Source organism: Macaca thibetana, chromosome 3 (genome assembly GCF_024542745.1).
Source record: "Macaca thibetana thibetana isolate TM-01 chromosome 3, ASM2454274v1, whole genome shotgun sequence".
NCBI lineage: Eukaryota > Metazoa > Chordata > Mammalia > Primates > Cercopithecidae > Macaca > Macaca thibetana.
In genome coordinates this window covers 139697725-139712588 of record NC_065580.1, presented here as the reverse complement: position 1 = coordinate 139712588, position 14864 = coordinate 139697725, and the positions used below count along the sequence as shown (strand labels likewise).

The 14864-nt window shown below is 52.2% G+C and overlaps 4 protein-coding genes across 14 annotated transcripts in view; 2 read left to right on the top strand and 2 right to left on the bottom strand.

Moving 5' to 3' along the window:
* The window catches only part of IFT22 (intraflagellar transport 22), a 984170-nt gene that overhangs the window by 181798 nt on the left and 787508 nt on the right, over nucleotides 1–14864 (bottom strand). The window lies entirely within an intron of this gene.
* The window catches only part of CUX1 (cut like homeobox 1), a 1083765-nt gene that overhangs the window by 307486 nt on the left and 761415 nt on the right, over nucleotides 1–14864 (top strand).
* The window catches only part of FIS1 (fission, mitochondrial 1), a 386064-nt gene that overhangs the window by 260722 nt on the left and 110478 nt on the right, over nucleotides 1–14864 (bottom strand). The window lies entirely within an intron of this gene.
* Nucleotides 1–14864, top strand: part of COL26A1 (collagen type XXVI alpha 1 chain) — a 203275-nt gene that overhangs the window by 135313 nt on the left and 53098 nt on the right. The gene's annotated exons all lie outside the window — the stretch shown is intronic.

The window sequence follows — 14864 nt, the reverse complement described above, 5'->3', positions numbered from 1 at the left end:
TTGATGTTGTTGTTGCTACATTCATAACAGGAAGAGATGCTAAATTGCAGTTTGAGTTTGGTGAAAGTAAAGGCGTAGTTCTATTTCCCATCAAAGTTCACCCATCCCTGATTTCTATCCTTGGACCCTGGCTAAGAGCCTAAGTTACAGACTCAGAGCCCCTTGAGGGGCAGGATTGAGTTTCGTCTGCATTTCCAGCCAGGTTTGCACATTGCAGACAAGCTGACTACAGCCAATCATGCAGGTTTGGTGAATGGGTGAGCGAGTGAATTAAGTCAAGGAAGCCACAGCAGGGGGCCCAGCCCCGCTCCTCCTGCAGTCCCAGCTCTTCCAGCTGCACTTGTTTAATGGCATGAACGTGACTTGGCTTGGTCCTGGCGCCATGGCTGGGAGCACAGGCTGCCCAGAGCGTACACTGCAGGTTGGAAGGAGACCCTCTCTCTGAATCAGTGCCTGTAACGTGTGCTGCCTAGAGATGGTTGTGATTCATCTCCTGTATGGGGAGAGGAGCTGCGTTCATGTCAGCCCTGGGCTTCTTTCCCTGTGGCTTCCAAACCCTCCTCCTGGCGAAAGGCAGCCTGAAGGAGCTGCTGAGGTTTAAGAAAGTGATTGACCTGATATTATTCTGGCCCAGAGAAAAAAGATCCTGAATGTTGTCTTAGAGAGGCATTACCTTATCTGCTGAGAATGTCGGGAGATCAGGGGGATCGGCCCCCCCACACCCCACCCCGGGTAGAGGAGCCATCAGTCCCAGCTGGAACCCAAAACACAGGGCTAGAGCCTTATCTACATGAGGCAGCCAGGATGTGGGGCAGACCAGGTGCTGGAGACCCTGGTAGTCAGAGGTTTCCAAAGCACGTTGACTTGATTTCCCTCTCTTTCCGAGAGAAGCTGTCGAGCAATTCAAGCTTCCAGGGCACCTCTTCTGGGGGGATTTGGTGCATGGGCACAGGCAGGGGCTATGTATGGGCAGCCTGGGTTTTTTTTTTTTTTTAGATGGAGTCTCGCTCTGTCGCCCAGGCTGCAATGCAGTGGCACGATCTCGGCTCACTGCAAGCTCCGCCTCCCAGATTCATGCCATTCTCCTGCCTTAGCCTCCCGAGTAGCTAGGACTACAGGCGACCTCTACCATGCCGGGCTATTTTTATTTTTTATTTTTTAATTTTTAGTAGAGACGGGGTTTCACCATGTTAGCCAGAATGGTCTCAATCTCCTGACCTTGTGATCCACCCACCTCTACCTCCCAAAGTACTGGGATTACAGGCGTGGGCCACCATGCCCGGCCAGCCTGGGGTATTTTTACCACCACATCTGGCATCTGGTCACTCTGTGCCTAGGGCCTTCAAAGGCCTCACACACAACCAGAAATATGGCTCAAGGCCGGGCGCAGTGGCTCACACCTGTAAGCCCAGCACTTTGGGAGGCCGAGGCAGGATGATCACAGGAAGACAGGAATTTGAGACCAGCCTGGGCAACATAGTAAGACCCTGTCTCTACAAAAAATAAAAAAAATTAGCCCAGCATGGTGGGACATGCCTGTGGTACTAGCCACTTGGGAGGCTAAGGCAAGAGGATCACTTGAGCCCAGGAGATCCAGGCTGCAGTGAACCGTGATTACAACATTGCACACCAGCCTGGGCAACAAAGCGAGACCCTGTCTCAGGAAAAAAAAAAAAAGGCGGCTCAGCATGACTAGGCATGGCCAAGTTCCCAACAGCCCACGTCTCCTGGCAAACTGGACATTGCGTTTCCCAAGACTATCTGCTTCCATCCAGAGTGGAGAACTCCTACTGGGCAGAGTCTAAAGGCAGCTGATTCCTGGACCAGTCGGCTGTGGCCAGGGCCATGGCGTTAATGCCCGGGTAACCAAATAGGTTCATTGTCCAATGCACACAGCAGGTCAATTCACCAAGACACCGGGTTGCAGCAGAGAAAGAGGTTTAATCATAGGGTCACTAAACGAGGAGATGGGAGGAAACCTCAAATCCATCTCCCTGAGGAGTTTGGGGCTGGGGTTTTGGGGTTTTGGAGTGGGCTGAAGTGTGGAGATGGTTGGTGGGTGGAAGAGTGCAGGGTGAGGTCCTGGAACTGAGAAGGGAAGAAGCTGTGTTCTACCCTCGTCCTCTTCCTCTGTGGGGTCTTCAGACTCTACAGGAAAGGGGTGCAGATCCTGACCTTGGACGGGCGTGGTGGCTCACGCCTGTAATCCCAGCAGTTTGGGAGGCCAAGGCGGATGGATCACTTGAGCCCAGGAGTTCGACACCAGCCTGGGCAACATGGCAAAAACCCGTCTCTACCAAAAATACAAAAATTACCCGCGTATGATGGGCGCATGCCTGTGATCACAGCTACTCAGGAGGCTGAGGCAGGAGGATCACTTGGACCTGGGAGGTGGAGGTTGCAGTGAGCGAGATAGTGCCATTCAACCTGGGCAACAGGGTGAGATCCTGTCTCAAAAAAAAAAAAAAAAAAAAAAAAAAAAGAAGTATTCAGAGTGACTCCATAAAGCGAAAGTAAGTTTATTAAGAAAGTAGAAGAATAAAGACCAGGCCCGATGGCTCATGTTTATAATCCCAGCATTTTGGGAGGTTGAGGAGGCTGGATCACCTGAGGTCAGGAGTTCAAGACCAGCCTGGCCAAGATGGTGAAACCCTGTCTCTACTAAAAATACAAAAATTAGCCGAGCGTGGTGGTACCTGGGCACCTGTAATCCCAGTGACTCAGGAGGTTGAGGTGGGGGAATCGCTAGAACCCAAGAGGCAGAGGTTGCAGTGAGCCAAGATCGCATTGTTGCACTCCAGCCTGGGCCATAGAGACAGACTCTGTCTCAAAGAAAAAAAACAAAAAGAAAGCAGAGGAATAAAAGAATGACTACTCCATAGAGCAGCCCTAGGGGTCACTGGTTGCCCATTTTTGTGGTTATTTCTTGATGATATGCTAAACAGGGGTGGATTATTCATGCCTCCTCTTTTTAGACCATATAGGGTAACTTCCTGACGTTGCCATGGCATTTGTAAACTGTCATGGCGCTGGTGGGAGTGTAGCAGTGAGGACGACCAGAGGTCACCCTCGTCGCCATCTTGGTTTTGGTGGGTTTTGGCTGGCTTCTCAACTGCAACCTGTTTTATCAGTGAGGTCTTTATGACCTGTATCTTGTGCTGACCTCCTATCTCATCCTGTGATTTAGAATGCCTTAACCGTCTGGGAATGCACACAGTAGGTCTCAGCCTTATTTTACCCAGGCCCTATTCAAGATGGAGTTACTCTGGTTCAAATGTCTCTGATGAAACTGGTTGCTGGAATTCGAGGTCTGTAAAACATCTGAAGTGATTCTCAAAAACCTTATGATTCTAATGTCAGAGATCCTGTCTATAGGAACAATGAGATGTAATGGTCAGGATCTAGTGACGTTTAAAAACAAGGAGGTGGGCCAGAATACAGCCTAATGAATGCTTAATTACAACTCTTAATTACAACTTTTTTTTTTTTTTTTTTTTTTTTTGAGACGGAGTCTTGCTCTGTCCCCCAGGCTGGAGCGCAGTGGCCGGATCTCAGCTCACTGCAAGCTCCGCCTCCCGGGTTCAGGCCATTCTCCTGCCTCAGCCTCCCGAGTAGCTGGGACTACAGGCGCCCGCCGCCTCACCCGGCTAGTTTTTTGTATTTTTTAGTAGAGACGGGGTTTCACCATTTTAGCCAGGATGGTCTCGATCTCCTGACCTCGTGATCCACCCGTCTCGGCCTCCCAAAGTGCTAGGATTACAGGCTTGAGCCACCATGCCCGGCCAATTACAACTTTTAATGGGCAACCAGTAGCCCTTAGGCCTGCTCTATGGAGTAGTCATTCTTTTATTCCTCTACTTTCTTTTTTTTTTTTTTTTTTTGTTGTTGTTGTTGAGACGGAGTCTCGCTCTGTCGCCCAGGCTGGATCTCAGCTCACTGCAAGCTCTGCCTCCTGGGTTTACGCCATTCTCCTGCCTCAGCCTCCCAAGTAGCTGGGACTACAGGTGCCCGCCACCTCGCCCGGCTAGTTTTTTTGGTATTTTTTTAGTAAAGACGGGGTTTCACTGTGTTAGCCAGGATGGTCTCGATCTCCTGACCTCATGATCCGCCCGTCTCGGCCTCCCAAAGTGCTGGGATTACAGGCTTGAGCCACTGCGCCCGGCCTCCTCTACTTTCTTAATTACAACTTTTAATTACAACTTAAAAAGTTGTAAAAAGTTCTGTCCAGAACTCGCATACAGTTCTTGTTAACCCTGTGGGAATGGTCTCACCAGGCCCCATCCTGAAGGAGCCATCAGGGCTCAGGTGCAGAGTGGCTTCGCTGCTAGGCTCCAGCATGGTGGGGGCAGGAGCAGACACTTGTCAGGTGCCAGAGGCATCAGGGCCTCATCAGACACAGCCAAAGAGCCCCATTGGTTGCTTCTGCCCCCAAGGGGTGGACACTTGGAGCTCGCTCACTACCATGCTCTAACTCTGGAAAACCTCCCATCACCATGAACCTTCCCGGTCCTTCCCTTCTCTTCCTTTCTTTTCTTTTCCCTTCCCTTCCCTTCCCTTCCCTTCCCTTCCCTTCCCTTCCCTTCCCTTCCCTTCCCTTCCCTTCCCTTCCCTTCCCTTCCCTTCCCTTCCCCTTCCCTTCCCTTCCCTCCCCTCCCCTCCCCTCCCCTCCCCTCCCCTCCCCTCCCCTCCCCTCCCCTCCCCTCCCCTCCCCTCCCCTCCTTCCCCTTCCCTCCTTCCCCTCCCGTCCTTCCCCTCCCCTCCCCTTTCCTTCCCTCCCTCTTCCCTTCTCTTCCCATCCCTCCCCTCCCCTCCCCTCCTTCCCGTCTCCTCCTCTTCCCTTCCCTCCCTTTCCCTTCCCTCCCTTTCCCTTCCCTCCCTTTCCCTTCCCTCCCTTTCCCTTCCCTCCCCTCCCCTCTCCCTTCCCTCCCCTACCCCTTTCCTTCCCTCCCCTCCCCCTTTCCTTCCCTTCCCCCTTCCCTCCCCTTTCCCTTCCCTTTCCCTCTTCTTTCCCTCCCTCTTCCCTCCCCCTTCCCTTCCTTCTCTGGATCTTGTTTGTTACTAAACTGGGTCTACAGCATTTGGCAAACTGGGCGGGGGTTTGGCCACAGTGGCCACTGGCAGGAGGAACAGGCGATTGCTCTGCACTCCCAAGGTCTGGAGACAGGGCTGGGCGTGGTGGATTACGCCTGTAATCCCAACACTTTGGGAGGCCGAGGTGGACAGGTCACTTGAGGTCAGGAGTTTGAGACCAGCCTGACCAACATGGTGAAACCCGTCTCTCAAAAAAACAAACAAAACCCCACAAAAATTAGCTGGGAATGGTGGCATGTGCCTGTAATCCCAGCTACTTGGGAGGCTGAGGCAGGAGAATCGCTTGAACTTGGGAGGCAGAGGTTGCAGTGAGCCAAGATCAGGCCATGACACTCCATCCTGGGGGACAAGAGCAAAACTCCATCTCAATAAAAAACAAACAGAAATAATTCTGGAAACATGACCTGTGACCCAGGGAGCAGGAGGCTCCTCCTATGTCAGGTTCACTCTATTTTGACTAACATGTACCGAGCACCTGGAAACCCAGGCATTAGGCTGAGCCCCTTAGTTAACCCTGGCCACATGCGGTGGCTCATGCCTGTAAACCCCGCACTTTGGAAGGTCAAGGACAGTAGATTCCTTGAGCCTAGGAATTTGAGACTGGCCTCGGCGACATGGCAAAATCCTGTCTCTACAAAAAATACAAAAAATTAGCCAGGTGTGGTGGTGCATGCCTGTAGTCCCAGCTACTCAGGAGGCTGAGGTGGGAAGATTACTTGAGCTCAGGAGGCTGAGGCTGCAGAGAGCTGTCATTGCACTATTGCGCTCCAGCCTGGGCAACAGAGCAAGACCCTGTCTCAGAAAATAAGGCCAGGCACAGTGGCTCACACCTGTAATCCCAGCATTTTGGCAGCCCAAGGCGGAAGGATCACTTGAGCCAAGGAGTTTGAGACTAGCAGCATAGCAAGGGTCCATCTTACAAAAACATTTTTTTTTTTAATTGGCTACATGTGGCGTCACGCCCCTATAATCCCAGCTACTTGGGAGGCTGTGGCAGGAGGACCACTTAAGCTCAGATGTTTGAGGCTTCAGGGAGCTTTGCACCACTGCGCTCTAGCCTGGGCAACAGAGCAAGACCCTATATTCATGAGTGTTCCAATGAGTCAAGAAGAGGAGGTTGGCTTTTGAAGACAGAAGAGGACTGAGAAAAGCTAACACAGAGAACAAAAACCCAATTGGTCATTTCAAAGTTACTTTCCTTGTAAAGGCTAAGCCGAGGATGGCTTCCTCATCATGCTGGCTAAAACTGGCCGGTTTGGGGATCTGGCTATTGTCTCATTCTTGCCAGATTTCTCAGAAGGTCAGATAAAGATCTTAGTTTCTATTTGGTGATGTGAATCTTAGCATGAGTGACTCCATTTTGGTTTGGTCTGTTGGAGCCTAGGGCAGGAGCTCAGTCCAAACCATTGACCTCTTTCTTATCAGTTTTACGTAACACAGAAAAACTAAAGCCAAGGCTGCCCCCAGTGCTCAGTTCCTTGGGGCTCCCCCTGGACACCCAACATCCTGTGCTTGGGTCCCTCAAAGTTACAGCGGAATGATTGAGAGAGGGGACCACGGTGTGCACAGCCAGCAGAGTGTGGCATGAGCACTGTGCAAGAATTGGGAGCCCTGGGTTCTTGCGCTGGCTCTGAGCACTTTGGTGAGCCTTGAGCAAGCGTCTGATGCCTCTAAGCATTTCTTTGCCTTTCTTTGCATGAGAAACAGTGACCTGCCAGTGACACCGCGGCTGTGGATGCATGTGGTGGGGTCTCCACTCTGCACACTCTGGAGTTATTTTGTGATGTTGTTTTTCATTTAAAGAAGGTCTTTGAAACAAGCAAGCAGTGAGATGTTCTCCTAGACATGTATGTTGCAGGCTTTGGTGAAATTCAAGGGAATGTTTTCCCAAGTCAAAGGCTATTGTTGGGAGACACAGGCTGGAGACGGATTCTCCAGGGATTTGCAAAGGCGAGGGAGGCTTGGTGCTGGCTCCCCACCGCGAAGCACCCCTGAGAATCTGGTCTTCATCGAGCGCTCTCAGGCACGGCGTGTAAGCCGATCTTCGCACAAAACTGCATTAATGAAAGTTTTGACAGAGAGATTTCATTTTGGAGCTCACGTTCCCTGAAGGGTTTGTAATAATTGCTCTTGAAATGGAGCTATTCGGCCTCAATGCTTTCCAGATTGGGGGCACAGAGGTATAGCCCATCCCGGGGAGGTTGACTGGGGAGGGGGAGGCCAAGAGAGGTGCCTTGGCTGGAACTCGCGGGGATCTCTGGCACTGGCTGACCTGGGGACCGTGTGTCCACAGCCTCGACCTGCGTCGTCCCAGCCATCACAAGATGGGTGTTACGACTCTTGATTTAAAGCTGAGCACAGAGCGGGGCACAGTGGCTCAATCTATAATCCCAGCACTTTGGGAGGCTAAGGTGGGAGGATTGTTTGAGCCTGGGAGTTTGAGATCAGCCTGGGCAACATGGTGAGATCCTGTCTCTACAAAATAGATAAAAATTAGCCATGGCCGTGTGTGGTGGCTCACACCTGTAATCCCAGCACTTTGGGAGGCCGAGGTGAGCGGATCACCAGAGGTCAGGAGTTTGAGACTGGCCAACCTGGTGAAACCCCGTCTCTACTAAAAATACAAAACTTGGCTGGGCATGGTGGCGCATGCCTGTAATACCAGCTACTCTGGAGGCTGAGGCAGGAGAATCACTTGAATCTGGGAGGCAGAGGTTACAGTGAGCCAAGATTGCACCACTGCACTCCAGCGTTGGTGACAGAGGGAAACTCTGTCTCAGAACAATAATAAAAGTAATATTTAAAAATAAAAATAAATTTAAAAATTAGCCAGGCATGGTTGCACACACCTGTGGTCCTAGCTAATCTGGAGGCTGAGGCAGGAGGATCACTTGAGCTCAGAAGATGGAGGCTGCAGTGAGCCATGTTGTTCACGCCACTGCACTCCAGCCTGGGTGACAGGGAGTCCCTGCCTCAACAACAACAAAAACAACAAAAAGCACCTGTGTTATGGTTTCCTGTGTTCCCTTTAAAACAGATTCAGGCACAGTGGGTAGGGGCAGAGGGGCAGTGTTCCACCCCCACCCGTGAGTGGAAACTGGACATTCCCATAGCCATTTGACAGTATTGAAGTCAGAAGCTCTGATGTAACAGGGGCTATGTCTTGTTCTATGGAATAAGCAAAACTGCAAACTTGGTTCAGCATTGAACCTGCCCCTTCCGCATTTGGGACCTGCTATTGTGGCTGTTTGGAGTGGTCTGGGGCACGCATGCCTTCTCTGCCATTGCAACTTCCCCGCCTCTCTCGCCACCCGCCTAGCCTCTCCAGGGTTGAAGCGGGGATTGCTGGGAGGTGGGGCAAGTTGAACACGAGAGCGGTACTTGCTGTGGTCTCTCCTCCTCTCTGGGCTACAAGGCTCAAAGCTGCCTCTCTCTCTGGAGGGACACCCTTACCCCCATCTCAATCCCAATCACTTGGCAAGTGCACTTCCTTCTGGCCATTGCTTATGGTTTTTTCAGCATCCAGGAGTTCAGGGACCACCCCCCAACTTCTCCTCTGCTAAGATCTGTTCATTACCCTGGACAGGAGTTGATGCCCTGGCCAGCTTGCTGTCTGCACGGCCCACATCTGATCTAAAAGACCAGACCGGGTGCAGTACCTCACGTCTGTAATCCCAGCACACTGGGAGGCCGAGGTGGGTGGATCACTTGAGGCCAGGAGTTTGAGACCATCCTGGCTAACCCGGTGAAACCCTGTATCTACAAAAAACACCCCACAAAAATTAGCTGGGCATGGTGGTGGTCACCTGTAGTCCCAGCTACTCGGGAGGCTGAGGTGGGAGAATCACTTGAATCCCGGAGGCTGAAGCTGCAGTGAGCTGAGATCACGCCATTGCGCCCCAGCCTGGGCGACAGAGTGAGACTCTGTCTCAAAAAATAAATAAATTAGTAAATAGATTTAAAAAAAAAGAAAGTGCCTTGATTGTCTAAGTGAGGCTTAGAAATGCTTAGGAACCACCAGGCGCGGTGGCTCACGCCTGTAATCCCAGCACTTTGGGAGGCCAAGGTGGGTGGATAACGAGGTTAGGAGTTTGAGACCAGCCTGGCCAGCATGGCAAAACCCCATCTCTACTAAAAAATACAAAAAAAAATTTAGCTGGGCATAGTGGTAGGCGCCTGTAATCCCAGCTACTCGGGAGGCTGAGGCAGGAGAATCGCTTGTACCTGGAAGGCGGAGGTTGCAGTGAGCCAAGATTGAGCCACTGCACTCCAGCCTGGGCAACAGGACGAGACTCTGTCTCAAAAAAAAAAAAAAAAAAGAAAGAAAGAAATGCTTAGAAACCTGCCAGTTGGAATAATCCTGCAGAATCAGGGAGTAAGTGAGTTGGGGGCCACGAGAGTCATTGGCTAGGATATGCGCACACATCCTCATGTCGGCCCCAGGCCTATTCTAGCTCCCATGGCCACTGTGTTGGGTCTGGGGTACCTAAATGCCTCCGCAGCAGTGGTGGGGAAAGGCCAGGAGGAGCTCAGAGGTGATACCCCTTGAAGATAGCCAGTTTCTTCAGCTCCAATATCTTCCTCTGCTGCTTCCATATTCACCAGACACCCCCTCCAGGAAGCCTTCCCTGGTCTGTCCACATGGAAGCCAGGTTCCCTCCAGGAGCTGCCCCTCTTTTCAGCCCTTGTCACTCTCTGCCTGTTGTTTCTGCCCCAGGCCTGTATCCTTTGCTCTGTGTCACACTCCATTTGAGCAGGATGGTCCCTGGGTTCATCCCCGTGGTGCCCAGCACAGGGCTTTGTCCATAGGGGTGCTCAGACTCTTGGAGGTGCACGCTCATAGAGAGAGTGTGTGTGCAAGTGTGCACCATGGGCTGTGTACGTGAACTGTGTACAAGCATGGACTATGTGTGCAAACACAGGTTGTGTATACAAACAGCTGAGTTTGTGTGCATGTGTGTGATGCATGGGCGCTGTATGTACATGGGCCGTGTGTGTGCATAGTGAGTACATGTACACGGGCTGCGTGTGCAGCTCCAAAATCTTCCACGCTTTCTTCCAGATTCACCAGACACCTCCTCCAGGAAGCCTTCCCTGCTCTTTCCAGGGATGCAAGCCAGGCTCCCTAGAAAAATCTAGTTCACAACTATGTTTGAAGAATGGGTGCAGTGGCTCACGCCTGTAACCCCAGCACTTTGGGAGGCTGGGGCGGGCAGATCACCTGAGGTCAGGAGTTCAAGACCAGCCTGGCCAACATGACAAAACCCCGTCTCTACTAAAACTACAAAAATTATCCGAGCATGGTGGCACACGATGGTAGCCTGTAATCCCAGCTCCTCAGGAGGCTGAGGCAGGGAGTCACCTGAATCCAAAAGGCGAAAGTTACAGTGAGCCGAGATCGCACGACCGCACTCCAGCATGGGCGACAGAGCAAGACTCAGTCTCAAAAAAAAAAAGCTATGCTCAAGAAAAATACCCGTGCATGGGATATATTGCCCCTTCCAAAGCCTTTGAGGTCATTTGGCCCAATCCCCTCTTGTTCTAATGGGGAAACTGAGGTTCCAAGAAGGGATCGGGCTTTCCATACTAACAGATCCCAGACTCAGAAACTCCTGCCAGGCTGGAGGCTGAGGCCTCTCAGGGACTGGCAGGTGCTGGGGAGAACACAGGGCCAGGGCCGGAGTTGGGCTGGAGCTGGGCTGGAGCCTCGCTGTCCGAGGGTACCCATGAAAGGAGCTGTTCCACTGCAGCCTGGGAGGGTGGCTGGATTAGGGGCCCCTCCTCTGACCCAGTGTGGGTGGGTGTCTCAGCCCACAGGAGTCTCAGCTCACAGGGTCTCGAGGAAGCATGCCTCCCTTTTGTTGCCATGGTCCCCAAGCGGCTGTCCAGTCTCTTCTTGGGCACTTATAGGGACAGGTACTCCCTCCTCCCCGGGGCTGCCTGGCTCTCTGCTGAAAGCTCATTCTCTAAGGGATGCGAGCTGCTCTGTATGATGTGTGCCCAGTGACTTTGGGTCCCAAAGTGGGGCCGTTCTGCTGCCTCCTCCTTCTCAGGGTGAGCTGCCCAGTCCCTCTGTGGCTCCCCAGGGCCCAGCCTGCCTGCTGCCCCCAGAACCTTCTCCAGCTCACCCTCCATTGTGAAGACTAGAGCCCGGGCCTCATATATGCAGTTATTCCTGTTACACGCCTTTGTCATGATTTCTTCTCTCATCAGTGATGCATCTTCCTCCCAGGCCCCAGAACCGGTGTTGGGGGCAAGGTCTGTGGAGTCCCCTTTGCCCCGTTCCCTAACAACGCATGGTGCTGGTGACAGCAGGATAGTCACCACCTGTGAGTTTGTCACGTGCTTCTGGTTTGTGTGTCTCAGAAATGATGGTTTGAAAATGAAATATAAGCCGTGCTTCTCAAACTGTCCCACGTGCAGGAGTCACCCTGGGGGGTCTTATTTAAATGCAGATTCAGATCGATAGGTCTGGGATGGGGCCTGAGTGTCATCCTATCCTGCCCTGCCTTGTTGCCCAGGCTGGAGTTCAGTGGTGTGATCATAGCTCATTGCAGCCTCAAACTCCTGGGCTCAAGGGATCCTCCAGCCTCAGCCTCTAAGGTAGCTGAGACTACAGGTGTGCACCACCACACCCGGCTAATGTTCTTATTTTTTGTAGAAGCAGGGTCTTGCTGTGTTGTCCAGGCTGGTCTTAAACTCCCAGGCTCAAGTGATCATCCCACCTTGGCCTCCCAAAGTGCTGGGATTACAGGCATGAGCCACTGTGCCCCGCTAAGGGTCTGCATGGCTCACAAAGCCACACCACCTGCAGACAGGGGGTCTGAACCACACAAGATTGCCTCAAGGGAAGGTGCTGGAACTTTTGTTTTAGTCCTGAAGTCATAGGCACTGGTCAGGCTTGTGAGCAGGGAGTTGATGCCTCCAAGGGACATGAGCAGGGAGCAATGGCCATTCTCCTCCTTGGGGAGTCCCTTGCTAGAACCCAGGCCTGCCACTTCCTGTTTCACAGTAGTTCAGTATTTACGGTAACGTCCAGGAAGGGGACCACGGGTCAGGCCTGAGCTGACCCTCTCTCTCTGCGGCGAGCTCAGGATGCGGGCAGGCGACCTTGAGCCCAGGAGGGCCCTTCATCTGCAGGTGTCCCCCAATTCCCCAGTGTCCCTGAGCTCACTACCCCAGGTGAGCCCCAACACCTCTTTTTTTTTGTTTTTGAGACACAGTCTTACTCTATCACCCAGGCTGGAGTGCAGTGGTGCGATCTGGGCTCACTGCAACCTCCGCCTCCTGGGTTCAAGCAATTCTGCCTCAGCCTCCCGAGCAGCTGGGATTACAGGCGCCCACCACCACACCCCACTAAATTTTGTATTTTTAGTAGAAACGGGGTTTCACCATGTTGGCCAGGCTGCTCTCCAACTCCTGACCTCAAGTGATCCACCCTCCTCGGCCTCCCAAAGTGCTGGGATTACAGGTGTGAGCCATAGTGCCCGGCCCACTGGCACACTTCTTCACCCCATGCTGACTCCTCTCATGTTGGGATTAGGGACCAAGGCCAAGTTCCTCCCCTGTCTATGCTTGCCTGATTCGGGGATTTCCGCCTCGCTCCTCTCCACTGCAGAGGCACCAGCGCTTCTGTCTGAGCTGTGACCCCAAAGCTGCTGTTGACAACTGACATGTGTCCTGGGGCCTGTGATTTAGAAAACATCTTACCTCTGCCTCGTCCATCTTATTGGTCCTTCTCCAGCGCCCCCAGAGGCTGGCATTGCTGTGAGGATTTATATGAATTTTTTACTTCCTCGTCATCCTCACGAGGCCACTGAGCTCAGAGCGATTCACCTAAATTTTCCACTGTCACTGGCCATGAAGGGCCAGAGCCTGGACTCCTCGTTGTTACCCAGACTCTGTGTGTGTGTGTGTGTTTGTGTGTATGCCTGTGTGTGTCTGTGTCCATTTATGTGTGTGGGCTGGGCACGGTGGCTCACGCCTGTAATCCCAATTTTGGGAGGCTGAGGCCGGCAGATCCCTTGAGGTCAGGAGTTCCAGACCAGCCTGACCAATATGGTGAGACCCCATCTCTACTAAAAATAGAAAAATTAGCCGGGTATGGTGGCAAACGCTTGTAATCCCAGCTACTCCAGAGGCGGAGGTGGGAGGATCGCTTGAACCAGTGAGCTGAGATGGCGCCACTGCAGTCAGCCTGGGTGACAGAGCGAGACTCTTGTCAAAAAAAAAAAAAAAAATTATGTGTGTGGATGAATGCACGTGGGTCTGGGTGTGCACGTGTGTAGACCCATGTTGGGTGGGTGTGCCCGTGTATGTGAGCACTCTGTGTGTGTGATTGTGCAGGAGTGTGTATGTGTGTCGTGAATGTGCATGACTGTGTGAGTGTGCATGAATGTGTGTGAGTGTGCATGAATGTGTATGAGTGTGTTGTGTGTATGCATGAGTGTGATGGGTGTGTGGGCACTCTATGTGTGTGCATGGGTGCATGTGTGTGCTTAGGTGTGTGCATGAGTGTGTGTGACCACTCCATGTGTGTGCATGACTGTGAATTCACATTGTGTTTGTGTGTTCATGAGTATGTGTGTATACTTTTTTTTTTTGACGGAAAGGGAAGTTTGTTAAGGAATATTAACTCGTGATCACAAGGTCCCACCATAGGCCGTCGGCAAGCTGAGGAGCAAGGAAGCCAGTCGGGGTCCCAAAGCTGAAGAACTTGAGTCTGATGTTCGAGGGCAGGAAGCATCCAGCACGGGAGAAGGATGTAGGCTGGGAGGCTAGGCCACTCTAGTCTTTTCACATTCTTCTGCCTGCTTTGTATTTTGGCTGCACTGGCAGCTGATTAGATGGTGCCCACCAGACTGAGGGTGGGTGTGCCTCTCCCAGTCCGTCCACTGACTCAAATGTTAATCTCCTTTGGCAACACCCTCACAGACACACCCAGGATCAATACTTTACATCCTTCCATCCAATCAAGTTGATACTCAATATTAACCATCACAGCCACCTTCTCTTATAAGATGGGGAAACTGAGTCCCAGCAGCCCAGAGATGGACAGACAATTGCCGAAGATGACACAGTGGTATTACAGACTAGACTCTGAGTCTTCTGGTCCCTCCCAGCTCGTTACACCTACGAGGACCCTAGGACAGGAGAAGCCACAGTCTAAGCTGGAACCCGTCCTCACACCACAGCCCTTGAGTTCTCCTCCTGTCCTTTCCCTCTGCCCAAATGGGGTCAGTGGAGGGAGTGGACTCGGGGTGAAATCACACCCATTCAGAGCCTTTCAGACAAATCCTTGAGAGTCACAATTACCTGATCATCAAGGACATGCTTTTAACTTCCTGACCATCCCGGTTGCTGGGGCGGCCTGAGGCCCCCCTGGAATCTCCACTGTCACTGGCATATTGCAAGCACATGTTTTCCGCACACAGAGCTGCTCACAATAAACCAACGCTGAAAACCACATTAAAATGAATCAGAGAAGAGAGAGTCACTTTGTAACATGCTTTATTTTATTTTGTTTTTGCCTTGGAAAGGAGCATATTTTGGCTGCTAATCAAAGAGCTGGTGGGGGCCTCTTAGCAGAAACCAAACAGGTCCGGGTTAGATCTACCCAGCCCGCCCCCTGGGACAGTGGCTCTGGCTCCAGGGAGCTGAGAGGGGCCCCGAGACCAAGGGTGAGCTGCAGGACTGGTCTAGAAACTGGAGATCCCGGGTACCAGCCCTGAGCTCTGGGACACTGGATCCCTTTTCTCCTTTTGCCTAGCCTC